General features: G+C 35.6%; 1 pseudogene; it reads left to right on the top strand.

Annotated features, from left to right (window-relative positions):
* The first annotated feature begins 11,638 nt into the window (after positions 1–11,638).
* LOC112723881 (rhicadhesin receptor-like) lies at positions 11,639–13,245 on the top strand (annotated as a pseudogene).
* The last annotated feature ends 7,272 nt before the right edge of the window (positions 13,246–20,517 follow it).

The raw sequence follows: 20,517 nt of genomic DNA on the forward strand, positions 1-20,517 counted from the left end.
GGTTTTCTCCTTTAATCCGCATAACTCTATTGTCGGCTTTGTGCAGTTAGGATTTGAGTTCAAATTTGCTTGATTTTCTCAGTGGTCTCTGCTACCAAATCCGGTCCCAACATACTTGATTCTCCCGTTTCATACTAACACAATAGAGACTGACACTTTCGTCCATACAATGCCTCAAATAGAGCCGTCCCAATGCTCGCATAAAAGCTATTGTTGTATGCAAACTCCACTAATGGCATGTAACGGTCCCAACTTCCTCGTTGATCTAACACATATGCCCTTAGCATATCCTGCAATATCTGAATAGTTCTTTTCAACTGTTCGTCAGTTTGTGGATGATATGTCGTGCTGAAACACAGTCTCATACCAAAGGCTCTCTAAAATGCTCCTCAAAATCTTGATGTGAATCGGGATTAAAACTATCATCGTTGGCACACCGTGCAACCTCACTAACTCCTTAATGTACAATCTCGCCAATTCCTCCAATGAATAGTTCACTCGAATAGGCAGAAAGTGAGCGAACTTGGTTAAGCGATCAACGATCACCCAAACTGCATTAAATCCTGACCTAGTCCTCGGAAAACCCGTTACAAAATCCATAGCCACTCATTCCCATTTCCATTGAGGAATCTTAAGAGGGTGTAGCATTCTCGTCAGTCTCTGTTGCTCTATCTTCACCTTCTGACACGTCAGACACTTGGACACAAGTGAAGCTACATCACCCTTCATTCTAGGTCACTAAAAAGTTTTCTTCAAATCGTGATACATCTTCGTACTTCTTAGATGAATAGAGAATCTACTGTTATGAGCTTCCGACATCAATCCTTGCCTCAAATTCCCAACATCTGGTACACAGATATTCCCTTTTATCCCATAACCATTCGCTATCCTTAGTGAACTCTCCTTGTCTCTCCTTCCCAATCGGTTGAAACATTTTTTGAAGCTTCTGCTCGTCTTGCTGGACCCTCTGAATTTTTGTCTTAAAGGTACTTAAAATATGCATCTAATTCAAAATGGCTTTTCTGTCAATTTTCCCAATATCCAACTTAAGCTCCACAAACTTGTTTACCAACGCCTCCTCTTTAATCCTCATCCAAGCAACAGTCAATGACTTCCTACTTAAGGCATCTGCTACAATGTTAGCCTTCCTGGGGTGATAACTTAACTCAAAGTCATAATCCTTCAGTAACTCCATCCATCTTCTTTAGCGCATGTTGGGCTCTTTCTGATCAAAGATATACATGAGACTCTTGTGGTCCAAAAAGACTCAAAACTTTACTTCGTACAAATAGTGCCTCCAAATCTTTAATACAAACACAACCGCTGAAAATTCCAAGTCATGAGTTGGGTAATTCACCTCATGTGGTCTTAGCTGACGCGAAGCATAAGCCACCACATTCCAGTGTTGCATTAATACACAACCTAAGCCTTTCAGCGAGGCATCACAGTAAACTTCAAATGGTTTGTGCGGTTCAGGTAAAATTAAGACTGACGCTGAAGTCAACTTCTCCTTTAAAGTATGAAAACTCTCTTCACATTCTGACGTCCACACAAGTAGCATATCTTTTCTAGTTAGCATAGTCATCGATAATGCGATTTGCAAAAATCCATGGATGAATCTTCTGTGATACCTGGTTAATCCCAAGAAGCTCCTAACCTCAATCACTAACGTTGGTCTTTTCCATTCCATCACCGTCTCTACCTTTGAATAATCCACCGCTATCCCTCCTTTACTCACCACGTAACTTAAGAACTTTACTTCCTCCTTTCAGAACTCAAACTTTGATAACTTCGCATACAACTTTCGCTCTTTTAGAATTTGCAACACTATCCTTAGATGCTCCTCATGCTATTTCATTGTCTTTGAATAAAGCAGGATGTCATTTATATACACCACCACAAACTTGTCCCAAAAGGGACAAAATACTATGTTCATGTAATCCATGAACACAGCAGGTGCATTCGTTAATCGAAAGGACCTCACCGCGTATTCATAGTGACCATAACATATTCTAGACGCAGTTTTCAGAATATCCTCCTCCTTCACCCTTATCTGATGGTAACCTGAGCTCAAATCAATCTTCGAGAACACCCCCATCTCCTTTCAATTAATCTATTAAATCATCGATCCTCGACAGTGGGTACTTGTTCTTCACTGTCACCTTGTTTAACTGTCAGTAATCCACACAAAGTCGCATTCCTCTATCTTTCTTCTTCACCAATAAAATTAGTGCTCCCCACAGAGACACACTTGGTCAAATAACCCTCTTGTTTAGAAGCTCTTCCAGCTGAGATTTAAGTTCAGCAAGTTCTATTAGTGCCATTATATATGGTGCAATTGACACTGCATCGGCTCTCGATACCAAGTCTATCGTAAATTCAATCTCCCTCTGAGGTGGAAATTCGGGAATATCTTTAGCAAAAACTTCAGAAAAGTCCTTAACCATGGGAATTCCGTCTAATTTATGCTCATCGATTGACGCATTCACAGCTAAACGTATATAACTTTGACACTCTTTCCTACTATAGTTTACCATTATAGAGTTTAGGTAATAACCTTCAGCTACAACTACTCCTCCTTCTCCTTCCAATGTAAATCGAATCGATCACTCGAAACAATCCAATAACATTCGGTTCTTTGACAACCAATCAAACCCCAAAATATGCAAAGAAAACCAAAATCATACCTTGGTCAATTTTCAACACACACAAAACACCCAAAAATGATTCTGAACAAGCTTCCAAGTCCAAAAAAGTGTCCAAACTCAAACTCAACACTCAAAGAAGCCAAATCAACTAAAAAAATTACCAATTCAAGCTATTCACATTCAATTTACCACAATTAATATCTAGGGCTCACAAATACACTAAATCAAAAGGATTTTGAAGAAACTCACCTTACCCAATGGTATTAGGGGTAAAATCCAATAATAATTCAATGCTAAATCACCCCTAGACAACCACAATCAAATAATTTACCCAATAACTATACCCAAATATTCAAAACTATTAGGGCAGAGGAAAGGGGGATAAATTTGAGTTCTTAATAACTTAGTTTGGTTAGAAATGATGGGCTCGATGAGAGAAACATGTGACCGCAAATGGCATGCAAATCGGAGCACCGTACCTCAAGTTATGAGCAAATAAGAAGAATGTGAATAATGTTTAATGGGTTTCTCTCTTCTCCTTCACTTCAGCTAGTTCCTCCCTCTCTATGTGTGGAATGTGCTAAATGGGTTCTTTAATTGGGTATTTATATATTGGACTTAGGCCTGGTTCAACCGCTTAGGCATTTTTGGTTCATTTGGCCTAACTTTGGGCCAAAACCTTTAAAATTAGCGCCCGGTTTTCAACTTTAAATATTTTTCCAAGTTTTTCTACAGTTTTATTTTCTCTCTCGCAGTATCAGATAGACTTAAGCTGTACTGCCAGCTAATTTATTGATACACATTTTTACACAATTTTCCGCATGTGAAACGGCTAACTAAACTCATTTGAATTGTAACCATTCACCCTTGTATTTTAAGGTTGGAAAGTTTGATAACTAATCCATGATTCTTAAGCAAGAGCTTAAGTTTGGTGTTGTGATATAGACTTAATAGAATTGATTCTTTATAATTGTCATTACATGATTATTAGACAAGGATAGTGATCTCGATTCCCATAACTTAGCCAAGAGTCTTTTGCAACTTATACTAAAAACCTAAAACTTCCTTTGCTTATTTCTTCTTTAGTTACTTTTAGTTAGTTTAATTAGTTTTAAACTAGATTTAAATTCTTACCTTGTCTTGTTAGATTGATACTTCCTTAGATAATGCTTTGATCATCTTTGATTTAATTCCTTACAATTTAAGTTTCTTGTATATTAAGTTTTGCTAGTTTAAATTCTTGTTTATGCTTATCATTACTGGATACTTTGACCAACTTTAATACCCACAGTTGCACATTCTAGGGAGGACAACTCGAGAGTAATACTTTCGGTTATTTTTATTGGATTAAACTTGTGGCAACCAAACCAAACTTTGACTAGATTGCTAGTTGTTGGTCTGAAACTATACTTCGACGTGATCATATTCTTGTAAGAAATTCTAGACCGATGATTACCATCTTTCAAGGATATAGAATAACCAAATTTTTGAAATAACAAGAAAAAGTTTTTTTAGCTTATACTATATATATCTTTATTTGTATGAGTTAAACACAGAGAACAAATAATACTTTACTAATTCAATTTTTTTAAGCTTGGCTTCCAATTCTCCTTTCTTCTCTTTACATGGTATCATAGAGCTTCTTCGATCCATGGGTGATGTAATTAATATCCAATCACCACCAGTTGTTGTTCAAGAAACTTCACCCTCCACCATGAACAATGTCACCAAACCTCTTTCAATTTCTTTGTCGAAGTAGTTCAACAATGACAACTTCTCACTTGGCGTCACTCAGCCACACTTACCATCTGTGATCAAGAATTATAACATCATTTGGAGAAAGACAAAGTTCCCATTCATTTTGCATCAACAGCTCATGAAGCATCATAAACAAACACAAAAGAATACAAAGAATAGAAAATAGATGATTACAATTTGACTTCTTGGTTGTTTGCTTTTATGGATCCAGCCTTCAAACATAGAGTTCATGGATGCCATTTTGTACATGAAATCTAGAGCATATTACACACATATTTTCCATCATAGACCAAAGCAAGGGTTAAATAACTCTAATTGCAGCTAAAATTATAGAAAAATCTTGGCCCAACAACAGAATACTTGCCACAAATCAAGAAATTAGTGGATTATCTTACAACTATTAGATCCCCATCATAGAGTCTAAATATACCATTATTCTTGATGGTCTTGATGAGGATTATCATCCTTTCACCACATATGTCACAGCTAAAGATTCACCCTATTCTATCCCAAATCTTGAAGCATTGTTAATGGGTCAAGAAGACAAAATAGAGAAATTCGAAAAACCAAAATCTTCAATGACCTCCCTTTGGATGAGGCACTTTCAATAGAAGAGGAAGAGGTGGACGTGCAAGTCCTGGAGGGAGAGGAGCTTGGAATCCTATAAATAGACCTTAATTCTAAATCTATGGTAAAAAACTGGGTCATTTGGCAAGCTACTGTTATTTTAGATTTGATCAACAATTTCAATACACTCAATGAAACTCTCCCAACTCATCAATGCATAATGCTCCTCCTCCTCCTCCTATATCCTTTCATAACCCAAGAGAATTAATAGCAACTCCAGCAACTATAGCTAATCCATCTTGATATAATGATTCTAGAGCATTTCATCACTGCACTCTAGATGTAACTTATCTTGAACGAGCTCAAGAATATCAAGGCCATGATTAAATGTACATAGGTAATGGCTCAGGCATGTCTATTTATCACATTGATAATTCTTTCATACATCATAATCCTATGGAGAAGAGATATTATCTATATCACTTACTACATCTTCCATCAATTGCACATAAACTTGTAAGAGTTTACAAGAGATAATAATGTTTATTTTATTTTTTGGCTTGATTATTGTCTTGTGAAATTTCAAGCTACCAATGAGGTTTCTTGCTAAGTCTTTGTCTTTTGATGTGTATCATAAAAGGTTTGGACATCCAGTCATGCCTATTGTAAAACAGTACTTTTACAATGTTCTTTACAAATTAATAAAAGTGATACCACTAACTCTGTATATGATTCATGTTGTTTGGCAATATCTCATTAATTAACTTATTTTCTAACTCTTACTACTTACTATTATTCGTTATATTCGATTGTATCTAATATCTAGGGTGATGCGTGAGCATCTTTACCTTATTTTTTGTTTATTTTAGGTTAGAATTTATTGATTTTAATTATATTTTAGTGTTAAAATCCTCTTTGGATGCTACTTTGAGTTGTTTTGGTATTTTTTAGGTGAAGTTCGGATCAATTTGGCAGAGTTTTGTACAAGAAAGAGAAGAATCGGAGCAGCCCCCTTTGGGCGTTGAACACCAAGCTAGCCTTTAGTGCCAACAACTCAGCAATGTTAGAAGCTAGGAAGCACCGATACGACACGCGATACGGACACGACACGACACAGATACGCCGACACATTCTTTTTATAAAAAATTGGATACGACACGTTTAGGATACGTTGTGAATTAAAATTTAAATAATATATTAAATTAATAAAATATCATATTGTAAATATAAGAGTAAATATAATTGCATAAAAAAGTCTTAAAATTATGCAATTATTAAAAAAAAAAATTTTAATCTACTCTTGCCATCTTGCTAGCAGAAAATGTATCAATTTTTCTCCTCCAAGTCCATCATGAATCAATTATAAAGAAAAAAATTGGTTAATCGGGCCATAAAATCACAAAATCAATTTAAGATTTGCAGTCCAGCAGAAAGATCCGTCTCATGAACATCTGGATCGGGTCGGACTTGTTCGGATTCGTGGCTGCTCCACCAAGATTCGGGTCAGACTCGTCCAGATTCGTGACTGCTCCACTAAAATTTTGCACCGCGAGAAGACACGCCGCCGATACGCTCGTTTGAAGTATCCACCGAGTGTCGGTATCGGATTCGTGTCCGACACGGATACGCCGGCACCATGAGAGAATCCGTGCTTTATAGGTTAGAAGTGCTCCACCCCCTTTGGGTGCTAAACACCAAAGCTGGCATTCAACACCAGGCAATTCGGATCCACTTTCATTCATTGAGCATCTTTAGTTGGATTTAGCTTTTAATTATTGTTTTGTCTTTTATTTTTGTAATTTTTATTTACAAACAAAATCTTTTAGGTTTAGAATTTATTATTTTATTTTAGTTTGAAATTAAATTAGGTTAGATATAAAAGGAAAAAGATTTACCCTTTACGAGAGGGCTTCTCACTTCTGCACTTTCACATTTTCTAAACCTGAATTCTCTCTGAAACATGAACCACTAAACCTCCTCGGTTAAGGTTTGAAGCTCTGTTTATTTCTATGGATTAAGAGTATTGTTTTTCTATTTTAATTAATGAATTGATTCAGTTTCAAGGATTACTTTCATTCTTCATTTATGAATCTGGGTAGATCAAAAGAATAACCCTTATTTCTATATGCGTTCTTGTAATTCTTTGAAGAGTTATCTCACTTGAACAACAGCAAATTAAATTCCTCATAAATTTCTATTTACTTTGACTTAACGGAATACGTGGCATATATTTCTTTTATATCTGGGTAATTAGGATTTTTATGGCTATAAACTAGAATTAAACCTAACCCTCTAATCAAAAATTAAGTGACCAAGACATTGGCACTTAACTAGGTTAGAGGAGATTAAATCACTAAGACATTAGGGTTTAGTCACTGACAGTTTCCCATGAAATGAATCTTGCATGATTAAATTAGTCGGTAAGAAAACTTAAATTAGGTGTTTTTAGCTTTTTGTTTTTATGTGTTTTGTTCTTTAAATTTTATTTAGCTTTGTTTTATTAAAAATTGTTCTCTTAATTTTTGAAATTAAGTTTAGTGTCCCTTTAGTAGTTTTATTTTTCCTAACTAATTTTTTTTCATTATTTTCGCATTTAGTGGATTAATTTTCTCTGTTGATTTTCGAAATTTTAAAGTTACATATTTAGTTCACTTTATTTAATTTTTTCTCACAGGATACCTCACTAGAAATTCTCTACACTCTAACGTAGAGATTCTCACTTTTTTTATTTTCTGTCTATTTATGAGCAGGAATAGGGACAAAGAACCCCTTTTTGACTTTGATCTTGAGATTGAAAGGACTGCAAGAAGACATTTACAGCAGGCTAGAACTTACAGAACTGCTGAAAGTATCAGGGATAACTCTCAGAAAGAAGCTGAAGAGTTCACTATGGAGGGAAACAACAACAACAATGCGATCAATGCTAAAATAGAAATCATATTACCTCCTCTTCAAGTAATATCCTCAAACTCTAGAACAACCTCAAACATTCACCAAATGCAGACACATTCAAAAGCAGGTATTAGGCAACCAAAGGCCTATCAGATAACATCTAATCTTAAAAATTAACATTTAACTATTCTTCCAAAAAGTGTAAAAATGTCTCGAGAAGATTATCTATGAAAAGAAGCTATGGTAACTGAGTATAAAGCTCTTTTATATCATAAAACCTAAAATCTTGTTGAATTACCTACAAGTAAAAAGGTTATTACTTGAAAATGAATATTTACTATAAAGAAAATTGCCTAAGACAAAATCATTCGGCATAAAGCCAGATTAGTGGCTAGAGCCTTTGTTCATCATGTAGGAGTAGATTATGATTTCCATAATGCTTTTTTATATGGAACTTTGAATGAGAAAGTTTACATGACACAACTTCTAGGATTTATACACTCAAATCCTCATCTTGTGTGTAAATCAAACAAGCCCCAAGGACTTGGTACCTGGTAGATTTCCCAAGAGCATAGGTTTGGATTTTCACACTAAAAATAGAATTTGTCCATTGTAAGTATAGTCCAAACCCAATAATTAAACATCAATCAAATGTTAAATTCAAATCAATTATAAACCGAGATTAAGAGTAATTCAACCTCCGGTCGTCTTCCCTTAAGATGCAATTGAAGTGTTACGCTTTCAGTTGTTAGGGGCAAAACAGAGTGATTTTCAAATCAAAGAACGAAAGATTAAAAGAACTAAGAAATGAAAGAACTAAGAGATGATCGAAATTGAAATCAATGCAAGCAAAAAGGGAGATAAGATCAAAACTTAGTGAAAATGCTAGAAATACATAAAAGAGCCTTGACTTGGGAATGAGGATCCAAGGAATCCTATCATTGCCATAACCACAACTATGGTAATTATAATGAGTTAATCTCGCTTAGTTAACCCCAAACATCGAGGAGTAAGTCAAGCAAGCATAATTGACCTTAATCCATAAGTACTAACTAACTTACCAAACTAGTTGATAAAAGGCTAGATTTAATGGACACAGGAGTCAACTAACTCCTTAAGAATTACCACTAAATATCGGACATTATGACTCTAGTATCCTAGGAACTCAAACCCCAAGTCAAGGTGTGAAAATCTACTCAAAATTACCAAGTGACATTTTCACAAACACTTGGTGGGTACAAAGCCAAAACCTGAAAAATTGTAAAGGAAAATGGAAAATTATAACCAACTATCAACAATATCAACAAGAAACAAGCAATCAAGCATAAAGAAATCATGAAACATTAAATTCATCAATTAAAACTTCAAGAAACTCAAAATTTCAAATATGAACAAAATAACTTGATCAAAAGGAAATGAAAGTAAAAGTGCTTTAATTAAAGAGGAAATTAAGAGTACTTACAATTAAAGAAGTAAAATCCAAAATTAAAGCTTGCTATAAAATGCTACAATTGAGAATTGAAGCAAATCCTAGGAGAGCAATCTACTCTACACTACCCCAACTCCTAATTAACTATGCTAAAAATGTAAAACATGAGGCTTCCTAAACTAATGTCTTCATATGTGTTGATATCCCTTTCATATAGCACTTCAATTCAGCCTTCAAGGCTTCCAAAATGGGCCAAAAGCCCTCAGAAATTGCGCAGCACGTAATCACGTGCTGGGTCCTGTGCGTACGCATAAATGTGTGCGTACGCATACTTGGCTGAATGTTCTTTCGTGCGTACGCACACATGCTAATTCCTTCTTGTGCATACGCACACTTGTCTGTGTGTGCTTTTTCTTATTTTCTTCAAGTGTTTTCCCTTGTACATGCTTCCTTCCACTTTTGGCTATCCATTCTTGCCTCTATGACCTGAAATTACTCAACAAACAGGTCATGGCACCAAATAGAATAAAAGTGGAATTAAATTGCTCATTTCAAGCATAAAATTGCATGTTTCATATTTAAGTCCAATTTAGGGGCAAAACACAAAAGTATACTATTTGGGTGCCTAAATGTGAGTTTATGTGATGAAATCCATTCGAATCAAGCTAAAATATATTAGAAAATCTGGACTCATCAGTACCTTACTATCACCGTTACTCTTAAATCCTTTGGCTTTATAGTTACAAAATCATATCCATACCTCTTTATTAGATTTACCTCTAATTCCATCATTTATATACTCATTTATGTTGATGACATGTTGCTAACAGAGAATAATAATTCTAAAACTCAAATTGTTTTACAGCAATTACATTCTACATTTGTACTTCAAAATTTAGGTGATTTAAATTTCTTTCTAGAAATAGAAGCTATTATGCATTTTGAAAATTGAAACTCTTTAAATCAAGGTGTTTGCTACGGTACGATGATAAATTCATACGTACCGATACGTTTAAAATATAGACAAATAACAATAAGCCATGTGGAATTTATTTTCCACGTCAGCATTTAATTTTTTCTTTTTTAAATATATAGTATATCACCAATTTTACTAAAACACCCTTTTAATTAAATAAAAATAAAAAATATTTATCTATTTAATTTTATAAAAAGACTTAAACATCCTTTCTTTATTTGATTAGACAAAAATACCCTTTTAAATTAATCAAATTTTAGAATTCAATTAATCCTAATTTTATAGTTTCAAATAATTGAAACAACAAAACAAAAACATATTAAAAAAACAAAAAATCAAAATTGTTCTTCCTCTATGTTAAACATATTAAAAAAATAAAAAACCAAAATTGTTCTTCATCTAAGGTTCAGAAACCTTCTCCTTCACACCTCTAAAGGTTTCAGTCTTCTTCATCTTCTTCTCTCTTCTTCCTATCCTCTCTCTGTGTCTCTCTCTGCTCCTGGATCTCTCTCATCTGTCTCTGCATCTCTGTGTTGCACGCAAGACGCCATCGTTTTGCTGGAATGCCCTAGCCAATTACCTAACCTAGCAACCTTAGCTCCACACAACGGCTAAACGCGAATCCATCCCTCCCATCACCCTCGAGCTCCTCCTTCCTATCTCTGTCATCGATCTCACTCTCTCACCTCCGTCCATCTACCGCCGCCGTCGCTGAAACGAGCTTCGAAGCCACCGTCGATATCGCGCAGCTCTGTTCCACCATCGTGCAGCTACTGTTTCAGCTTTGAAAGCACCGTTGCGCAGCTCGGTTACATTCACCGTCTTCTGTACTCTCACCGGCACCGAACAACAACAGCTCGACTTCCAAGATCCCCCTGCTTCTTCCGCCGTAGATTGCGTCGGCACCGGCCAAGACATCGAGTGCGTTGCACCCTTTGCTAATGAAGAACAGGGATAAAACGGCACTGTATCGTTATCTTCAGAGAACAATAAGGAACAAGGTATCAGTCTGTACCCAAAATGAACTAGTAACAATTTCCCTAACTAACTAATAACTAACTGTAAGTCTGTAAATGTCAGTAACAGGCCACATTACTAACTAATAACTGTCAGCAACAAAAGAAATATGTTTAACTAAAGTTATCTTGTGTGTGGATTGAAGAAGGTGAATCATTGAAGTGCCTTGCGGAAGGGCTTTGGGAATTGACAGTGCTGGTATCACCGTTCTTCTTCTGGGGAACTACAATGGTGGCTATGAAGGAGGTGATTCCAAGGACAGGCTCGTTCTTTGTGTCGGCATTCCGGCTAATACCTACCGGGTTCCTCCTCATTGGGTTCACTGCTTCAAGGGGAAGACCGTTCCCTTCGGGACTCAATGCCTGGCTCTCAATCTCTCTCTTTGCATTAGTTGATGCAGCTTGCTTTCAGGTCTGTTCATATCTTATGCTCTCAAAAGTTATGAAATTTTCCATGGCAGTATATTTGTTACTTCGTTAGTTTGTTTGTTTAGAATGAAGGGGAATTGAAAGCAATGCTAATTGATTGGAATGCTTTAAGAATTGGCATATTGCATGCTTTGATTCCAAACACATTCAGTATTGAAATTCAACTCATGATCATCCTTTTGTCTCTGTTCTAAGTCTTCTTCTCACCTTTGTGCCTATCTATATAAATACTGAAAACCTCATTAACTTATTCCAACTTGCCCAAAGCATTTAAAGCAATACACATTTTTTCTTCTCTTTTTTGTTTCCTTTCATCCCACCCAATTTTGTTTCCTCATTCTTGGGTTCATAGTTAACCATGAAGTTCATAGGGTCAGTGTTAGCGGTGACTTTTGCTCGGGTTTTAGCCTCAACCTCAGCATCAGATCCTGATGCTCTTCAAGACCTCTATCTTGCAGACACTACATCTAGTATATCTTATATTTCTTTATCTATCTCTTCTCCTTTGATGTTTCTATTCTCTTGTGATATGTGTGTCTGGAACAACAACAACATAATAATCATTATATTTGATCCTTTGGTTTTCTTTCAATTAACTCTAACTAACTCACTATTAGGCCTACCAACTACTTTAATATTGCTTCCTTTTTCATAATATGGTGCACCCACTTGCATATGACTACTAATTAAGGTTTTTTTTGTTAACACAACATAAAAAAGTTAATCTTTTTAAGTAAATTAAGCATAGCCCAGATCTAAAAAATCATTGGCTGGTTGACATGGGTAGTGTGTGAATGAAAAAACAGGTGTTAAGGTGAATGGATTCACGTGTAAAGACACTGCAAAAGTGAATGCATCTGATTTCTCATCAAACATATTAGTAAAACTAGGTGTGACAGCAAACACAACCTTCGGTTCCACTGTAACAGGAGCCAACGTTGAAAAGATCCCAGGATTGAACACACTTGGTGTGTCTCTGTCACGCATTTACTATGCCCCAGGTGGACTCAACCCACCCCACACACACCCACGTGCCACTGAGATTGTGTTTGTTCTTGAAGGTCAACTTGATGTTGGGTTCATAACAACATCCAATGTTCTCATATCAAAGACCATCTACAAGGGTGAGATCTTTGTCTTCCCAAAAGGGTTGGTTCATTTCCAGAAGAACAATGCCAATGAACCTGCTGCAGTTATTTCAGCCTTCAACAGCCAATTGCCTGGAATACAGTCTATTCCTCTGACTTTGTTTGCTGCCACCCCACCGATCCCGGATAACGTGTTGACCAAGGCATTCTAGGTTGGTACCAAGGAGATTGAGAAAATCAAGTCTAGGCTTGCTCCCAAGAAGTAATTGTTATAGTAGGAATGATATATACTTGATTGGTATATGTATGCTTTAATAATGTCTCTGTTATTTTTGTGTATTTGTCTCTCTCATTCAATCTCTCTTTGTTGCCTCACAATTAATCATATATGTTTCGAAAACTCATAAAAGCAAATAATGGGACATATTCATTTCTTTTATAATTGGAATTTAAAAGGTGCTATCAGCATGCTTTGTTCTTTTTGTTAATCATAATGTGTGTGTGTGTGGTGTATTATTTAGTGTTGACTTACTAGTTCTCAACAGTGCTACTCCTTGTTGCTTATCTATCAGTGCCTTATAATAACAAGAATATTAAAGTTATTGCCTCCTATGCCTCATCTTACTCTCTTTCCCTTTCTTCTATAACCTTCCAATTTATCTCATTGAATTTGAACCATGGTGGTATTAAAATAATGTATAATAATATTAATAATTACACTTCCTATCATATTGGTATGGATAGATGGAAACAAATAACCTAACCCCATCTTCTGTGTCTTATCTCCCAATATTTAGCAGCACAAAGAAATGTAGCTAGTATGGTCAAAATAGTAGAAAAAACCTGCCTTGATTATTAGAAATTATCATCGTGGCACCATGTAATCCGCTAAAGTCATAGATACTACAATACAAATAACTATTTTTTATTTATTCACACTAATCAAAACTAGTTATACAGATTGATTAATTATCATATCCTAATATATAATATAGTTTTATAAAGTTGCTGCAAATAAAAAGCTATACAGCCAAAGCGGAAGGTGGAATTTCTTTGTCAGTGTCCTAAAGATTGATTCCTAATAGCTTTGTTCCTCCAATTATATTTAAAAGTAAGGGAGTTGGTAATTAAAGTATGGGCCAATGTTAATTATATGCTACTCAATAGAGGCATAAACTGGCCGTACACATATTCTTCCGGCTATATGAAATGGTGAATTCACAAAATAAACTAACTAATGGTTAGTGATGTTGGGCCACTAACCCAAATTCATCTGTGTATATTCCCCTGGGGGAAAACATCTTAATTTGAGTAGATTTTCGTCTAAGATAATTCCAATTGAACAATATGCTTCTTTCACATAAAAAAAAAGAAACCACACCTCATCATATTACAGCTAAGCATGTGAAGACGGGATAATAGCAATTTCAGAGACTTGTTTAATGTTTGATTACTAAAAATGCTTCTTAAATAATCTAAAATTGCAGGAAGAGTAAGTAATATAAATATATAATAGTTTATGTGAATAGCTGAATAACGTGAAGATTCATACATATATACACCATACCGTACAAGGAGTTACAGAAGCGTTAAGACTTGAGACTATGTTACTCTTACTCTTAAGGTATGTTGTACAAGAAAAGTGATTTCTTGCACACTTGCTTTTCTGATGCACAAAAACTGATAGTATTTCTTTATTTCCTATAACTTTAAGCAATCAATTTCTAGGAAGCAGCCAGTTCAACTATTAAGATGAAAGATGATTTGCCAGCTTCCCTCAGATACTGCACGTCTCCATTCATCCGCTTTAGCAACTTTCTGCTGATGAGCAGACTAATACCCTCCTCGGATTCTTGTCTGTCTCGTCTGAACATTTGGTTCAGCAATGTTTCTGGAACACCAACACCATCATGTGTTATGCTGCAAAGATAGCAAAAATAATCAGTGAACCACTTAAGTAGTAGTTAGATGATCACATGTGGGAATGTCACAAGTTTCTTGTTCCCATAAAGTTGAGGTACAACAAAGGAATATATAGTATGCATGGAATAGTTACCTTATCTCCAAGTTAGCCAAATGAACTGATTTGCCTAATTGATCTTTTGTTAAAGAGGCTGCAACAACAACTTGACCTCCGGTTGGCATAAAATTGATGCAAATCAATAAGAAGTCAACCAAGACTTGCTGCAGCCTAAGACTATCACCATATAAGGTTTCTGTCATGATGTGCTCCATGACTTCGTTGATTATATGGATACCCATTGCCTTGCTCTTTTTCATGACCTGACTAAGGCAGGCAACAAAAAGTTGATGCAAAGTGAATTCAACCATTTCCAAATTCAAGTAGCTGTTCAGAGTACAAGAATGAAAGGAATTTAATATTGTCATAAATAACATCATCATAATTATATTCATAAATCATACCCATCAGTGATACAGTCAAGATCCGAGTCATCGAGAATTTTGGTACGCTGGCATTGGCACTGAGCCATTGAGTGCCAGTGTGCAAAAGTTGTTTTTGCTCAATTCCCAACTCAGCATTCTCCAACAATTTTCGAGAGAACACATTCCCACACAAAAGATTCCGAATTTGCCTTTTCATATAAGTTAAAGCTTTGAGTCTCTTCAAAGATGTTTGTTCGGATAAACGCTGAATATGCAATGCTTGTTGAAGCTCAGGGCTAGCTGTCTGTAAGAAGCAGAAGACTCCAGTAACTTCACCCTCTACATCCAATTTCTTGCTCACAGAAAGCAAGCATTCTACATACTTTTGCCCTTCCGAGTGAAGAAACCAAAAGTAGCCTTCTCTGTTTTCACACCAGTCATGGCATTGTTAAGAAGGAACTCAGTATGTGACTACAAACCATAAGGTGATTGCAATTTATAGGGCTGTTCTGAGGACAATACCTGCTCAACATTTGTGAAGGTTGTCTCTTCAGGGATGTCAGAGGTTCCATTGGCTAATAACTGGCGAGCACGTTCGTAGGTATTGTATAGTTTGTCCCTCACATCACCAAGAATAACACAATATGGCTCATTTAGAGGAATCTGCTTCCAAAATTCTAAAAGAATGAAGAAATTATTACAATGAGACATTCAAGAGCAACTGAATTTTACTTGCCAAGTATTCAACTCTAAATGAATCAATAGGTATGGATAGTTCAGTTTTGTAGATTCCAATGAAGACTTCAATAGTTCATTATGCAATTCAGAGAAAAGTAGAATATACCAATGTAATGTTTTGCATCTCTCCTTGAGGACACATGGAGTTCATCAGCACGAACACGAAGCTCATCATTGCAGCGCCACATAGACAACTAAAAATGCAGATAGAATCAATAATTTAAGAATCATGCTTTTAATGCTTTCACAAAATTACATACCAAATACATTGTTATAATAGCAGCATATTTGATACCTCAAACATGAGATCTTCTATCTGAGAGAAGTATAAATTAGCAGCCATCATTCTAGCCAGAAAACACACATCCCTTGTAACTTCAGGGGTTACCCTAGGGTTCCCTGTAATGGACATTATACATATGAAGCTGAGAATTAAAACTCAAAAGAAAAACAAACAAAGAAATAGCAAAGCATCATGGAGGAGGTGAAGATATTTTAAATCCATTCCACATGAATACTTTGAAGATAATTAAGTTTAAGATTTAACGAGAAATAAGTTTGTGTGCTAATCTTTGGGAAAAAAAAGTAAGGTACCATCACGATCTCCTCCCATCCAAGAAGAGAATTGAATAAGAGGGGCATTGTATGGGACACGCTCATTTATTCCAATGTTCTTCAGAGCTGTGTCGACACGGCGCAAAAACTTTGGTACACCTTTCCATATTGTCTCATGAAAGTAGCTCATTCCTGCCCTCATCTCATCTTGTGGTGTTGGAGAACTCCGTCGAATTTCATCTGTGCGAAATGCAGCTTGAATTTGCATGAGGTAAACATCTTTAGAGCCATTGCTTTACCATAAACATAGCCACATATATGTAACCACAAATTCGAAACCATAAAATTCACAAACATATCAAACGAAATGGTAATAGAAATCATAGGCAGCTGACAATAAATAAGAAAAGAAACCCAAATGCATAACAGTACACAAAATCAAGAATGCACCTCTCTTTGGAGAGCCTCATCAAGTTCCTGCTTATCATCCGGTGTTATGTCTTTCGCGTACAACTGGGTCAGATAGTTCCTTATCTTGAAAAAGAGGACAATGATTACCAATGAGATCAATGATTTCCAGATTTTGGTGAATTAGAATGATAAATTCATAGTTAATGGACTATAATTATTCCTGAGTCTAGTGACAAACCTTCCATACTTTTGCAGCAGAGATCGACGAACGGACTGAGTGGGATGAGCAGTTAGGACCAAATTTACAGTTTGCTTCTTCAAAGCATCAAACAGTTCCTGTGGGGACTTTTTCAGTTCAGTCACAAGCCTCTTGAAGGTTTCTTCAATGTCAGATTCAGTGATGGCAGATTTCTCATCAGCAAAATCGCCCTTCTTTAATAGCTTAATCCTTCTTCAGTAGGCAATTTGAACTTCTTCTGCCAAGTTAGCCAAATTAAGCATGTGGGAAAATGATTTGGCAATGACAATAGAATCCCCAGCATCAAGACCAGTTAGCATATTCCCAAGTTCCTCCAACTTCTCAGTCTTATGCTTCCCTTCATACTCAGCTGAAAGCTCATAACAATCTTGATCATATTAAGCATCAAATTGTTTAAACTATAAGGCACAACAGGAAAATAACAAAGAAAGAAAAAATTACAAAACAAAGCGGAATATTGGGTTCCTCTTTTTGAGTCAGTACCAATCCTTAGTATGTAACATGTTTGAGAGTACTTGTGCATATTAAACTTCTCCCATCTTTTCTAGAGTCAATAGATCAAAATATTACCAGGAAAGAAAAAAAGGAGCAGATTTTGTGCATCATATCAAAGTGGACCTGAATTTATTTACTTAAGAGTTTGCATTTACTTATGGCTCTAAAACAAAATCAAAAAGAGTGAAGCCCCATGGTTTTAGATTAACGTTTCTGTTGCATTCCAATTGCTACAATTGAAGAAAAACCACTGACATGCAACACACTTTTTTTGGTGCTTGTCAGAATCTCTCGAAATTGTTCTAGCCATATCAGCCATCTGAGGTGCACTTGAAAGGATTCATTTCCATTCTGAGTCCAGTCCTGAAAATGAGACATATTTCCTCAGTTATGAACAACAACACTATCAATGGTTTGAAATAGTTCAAATTTTGAGCATATGTTCAGAAAAATACAAGGAAGCAATCAGCTTCACTAGTCTTGGCTACCAAATTCTTTAACATATGTAAGTTCCTTTAATGTTTTTCTCACAAGTGAGAAAGCAAGCATCTATCTACCTGTAGCCGAATATCTATTCTCAGATTAATAAAGGGAATTATAAACTAGAAAATCAAATTGTAGAAAAATTTTAACATGATTTTAGAAAATAGCAGAACAAAAGAAATTTAGACAATAAATTCAGCGTAATTCACAACCTCATGCCCTGGAAACTCAAATTGTCAAAACTTGATCGAAAAAGTTTTCTAATAGCCTTCTGGAAACGATCAAGAACTTCACAAACTTACGGGAGAAAAGGTAATTTCATCTTTATTTTGAATTTCACTTACAAACGAAGTTCAGTCCTTCACAAAATAACAAGAACAATTAACAAGAACTGAATAATTAATACAAGAAAGAATAGCAAGATCAATTAAAACATATATTCTAATAGCAAAGTATCCAGGTAAGTGGGTAAGTTAATAAGATCAATTAGAACTTAAAATAAAAATAACAAGAACAATTAACATTTTAAACTACAACAAACTAACAACAAAATAAGAACTAGAAAACATACTAACCATAAAAATAACAATAAAAAAATAATAACTGAATAATTAATACAAGAAAGAATAAGACAAAGGAAAAAAATCACCCTTAGGATGGAGCAGTTCTGAAATTCAAATAGTACAAGAAAAGGGAGGAGCTTTAAATCGCGACGGAGATAGCTGAATGGAGGCAGACAATGGTGGAACGGTGGCTGAAAGGTCACAGAACAGAGGCTGAACAGAGGCTCGAACACGCGGTGTAGAGGACTAAACAGAGGGTTAACCAGCTCGAACAAGAGTTGGCCAAAAGGAACAGAGGTCTGAGTGAAAGCTCAGAACTACTGACCCCAAGACAACAGACCAACCCAACATTTGTCACTGATGATATTTCAAGTTCACCCCGGGGTAGAAAGTTTTCAATTATCATCATGAAGCCAGCACAAATCTCAAGGAAATCCAATGTCGCTACCAAAGAAATGACTAATGGCAAATTAGGTTGCATCAAGTTTTCTACCAATGATCCCAAAGATGGAAGATTGCTTGATTATATTGAAAGTCAAACAGCAAAAGGAACCAGTTCAACAAATCCTTTTAGTCAACGCTTCCATTCTGCAAATAAGAGTAAAATGAAGAAAACTTCAAAATTAATGCAAGCCTTAAAAGTCCCTCAGGTCATCAATGGAGAGGACACCAATAACTCCACCCATACAGCAGAGACTAGAAGCCCAAGAGTACAAAATAAGTTCGGTTTTGAGAAGCGTTCACCTACAAACCAATCATCAGAGTCCAAAAGTAAAAAAAGACAACACAAGCAATCATTAGAGTCATTGTCCTTAAGTTCCACCCCTAAGCAAAAAGTTTGTACCTTGCAGCAAAGAAATGAAGGCTTCAGCAAGATCCGGTGTCAAAAGAGGAACTTTAAGCATCAAGTTGATGTTATTTCCTCCAATGTTGACAGCAACAGAAGCATGAATTCTCACCGTGACATAGAGGGCACCCAAGCTGATCATTCTGAAAGCAACAACAGCATTTCCATTCAACAGGTGACTCACATGAATCAAAATGTAAGTATTTCTTCCTCCCATTATACAATGGTTGCCCATAAGCATAACGTACTAGGTTTAATATTCCTTCATTGATCAGACTGCTACAAAGGAGCTAAGCAAGGAAAGTGCTACGGCCATGATAACAGTTAATTCAGAACAACAAAGTCTAGTTTCTGTTATTGATCTGTAATTTTACAGTGAAGACCCACCTTCTCCAATTAAAAAGAAGACAGAAACCTCCAAAGATTTAGGTATATTCTACACTTAATTTTTTGTGATATTCACATAAAATCATCTATAGGAAAGGAGTTTGGATTACATTTTAACTCTTTTATATTTACATTTCTATAGATGAAGCTTTAGCCACTCCTGATAACATAGGGCATGCATTAGACCTTCCTCTTTCATTCAATAACACAAAGGCCAAAAGAGTATAAAAGAGTATCAAAAAACTAAATTTCAATCTCCAAAAGAGTATAAATTCATACATAGTCAAATGGAGATATTAAATAATCCGGCAAACAAATACCAACACAAATGTAAACAAAATATAATGTCGTATGTCACTAGACGGCTCATATGCCCACAAGAAAATAATAAAAACAAAAATAATAATAAATATTCTATGTTGCAAATCTAATCTTGTGGAAATTCATAATCATCACGATGGTGATTATCATTCAGCTTATTAAGATTTTCAATGGCATTATTTTTTACCGTATAGCTGATCGTATTATGAATCTTTAACACAAGTGAGATTGCAATCTTCATGCGGACCCCATCATCCACCTAATAAAATT

The sequence above is a fragment of the Arachis hypogaea genome, chromosome 1 (genome assembly GCF_003086295.3).
Source record: "Arachis hypogaea cultivar Tifrunner chromosome 1, arahy.Tifrunner.gnm2.J5K5, whole genome shotgun sequence".
Classification (NCBI taxonomy): Eukaryota; Viridiplantae; Streptophyta; class Magnoliopsida; order Fabales; family Fabaceae; genus Arachis; species Arachis hypogaea.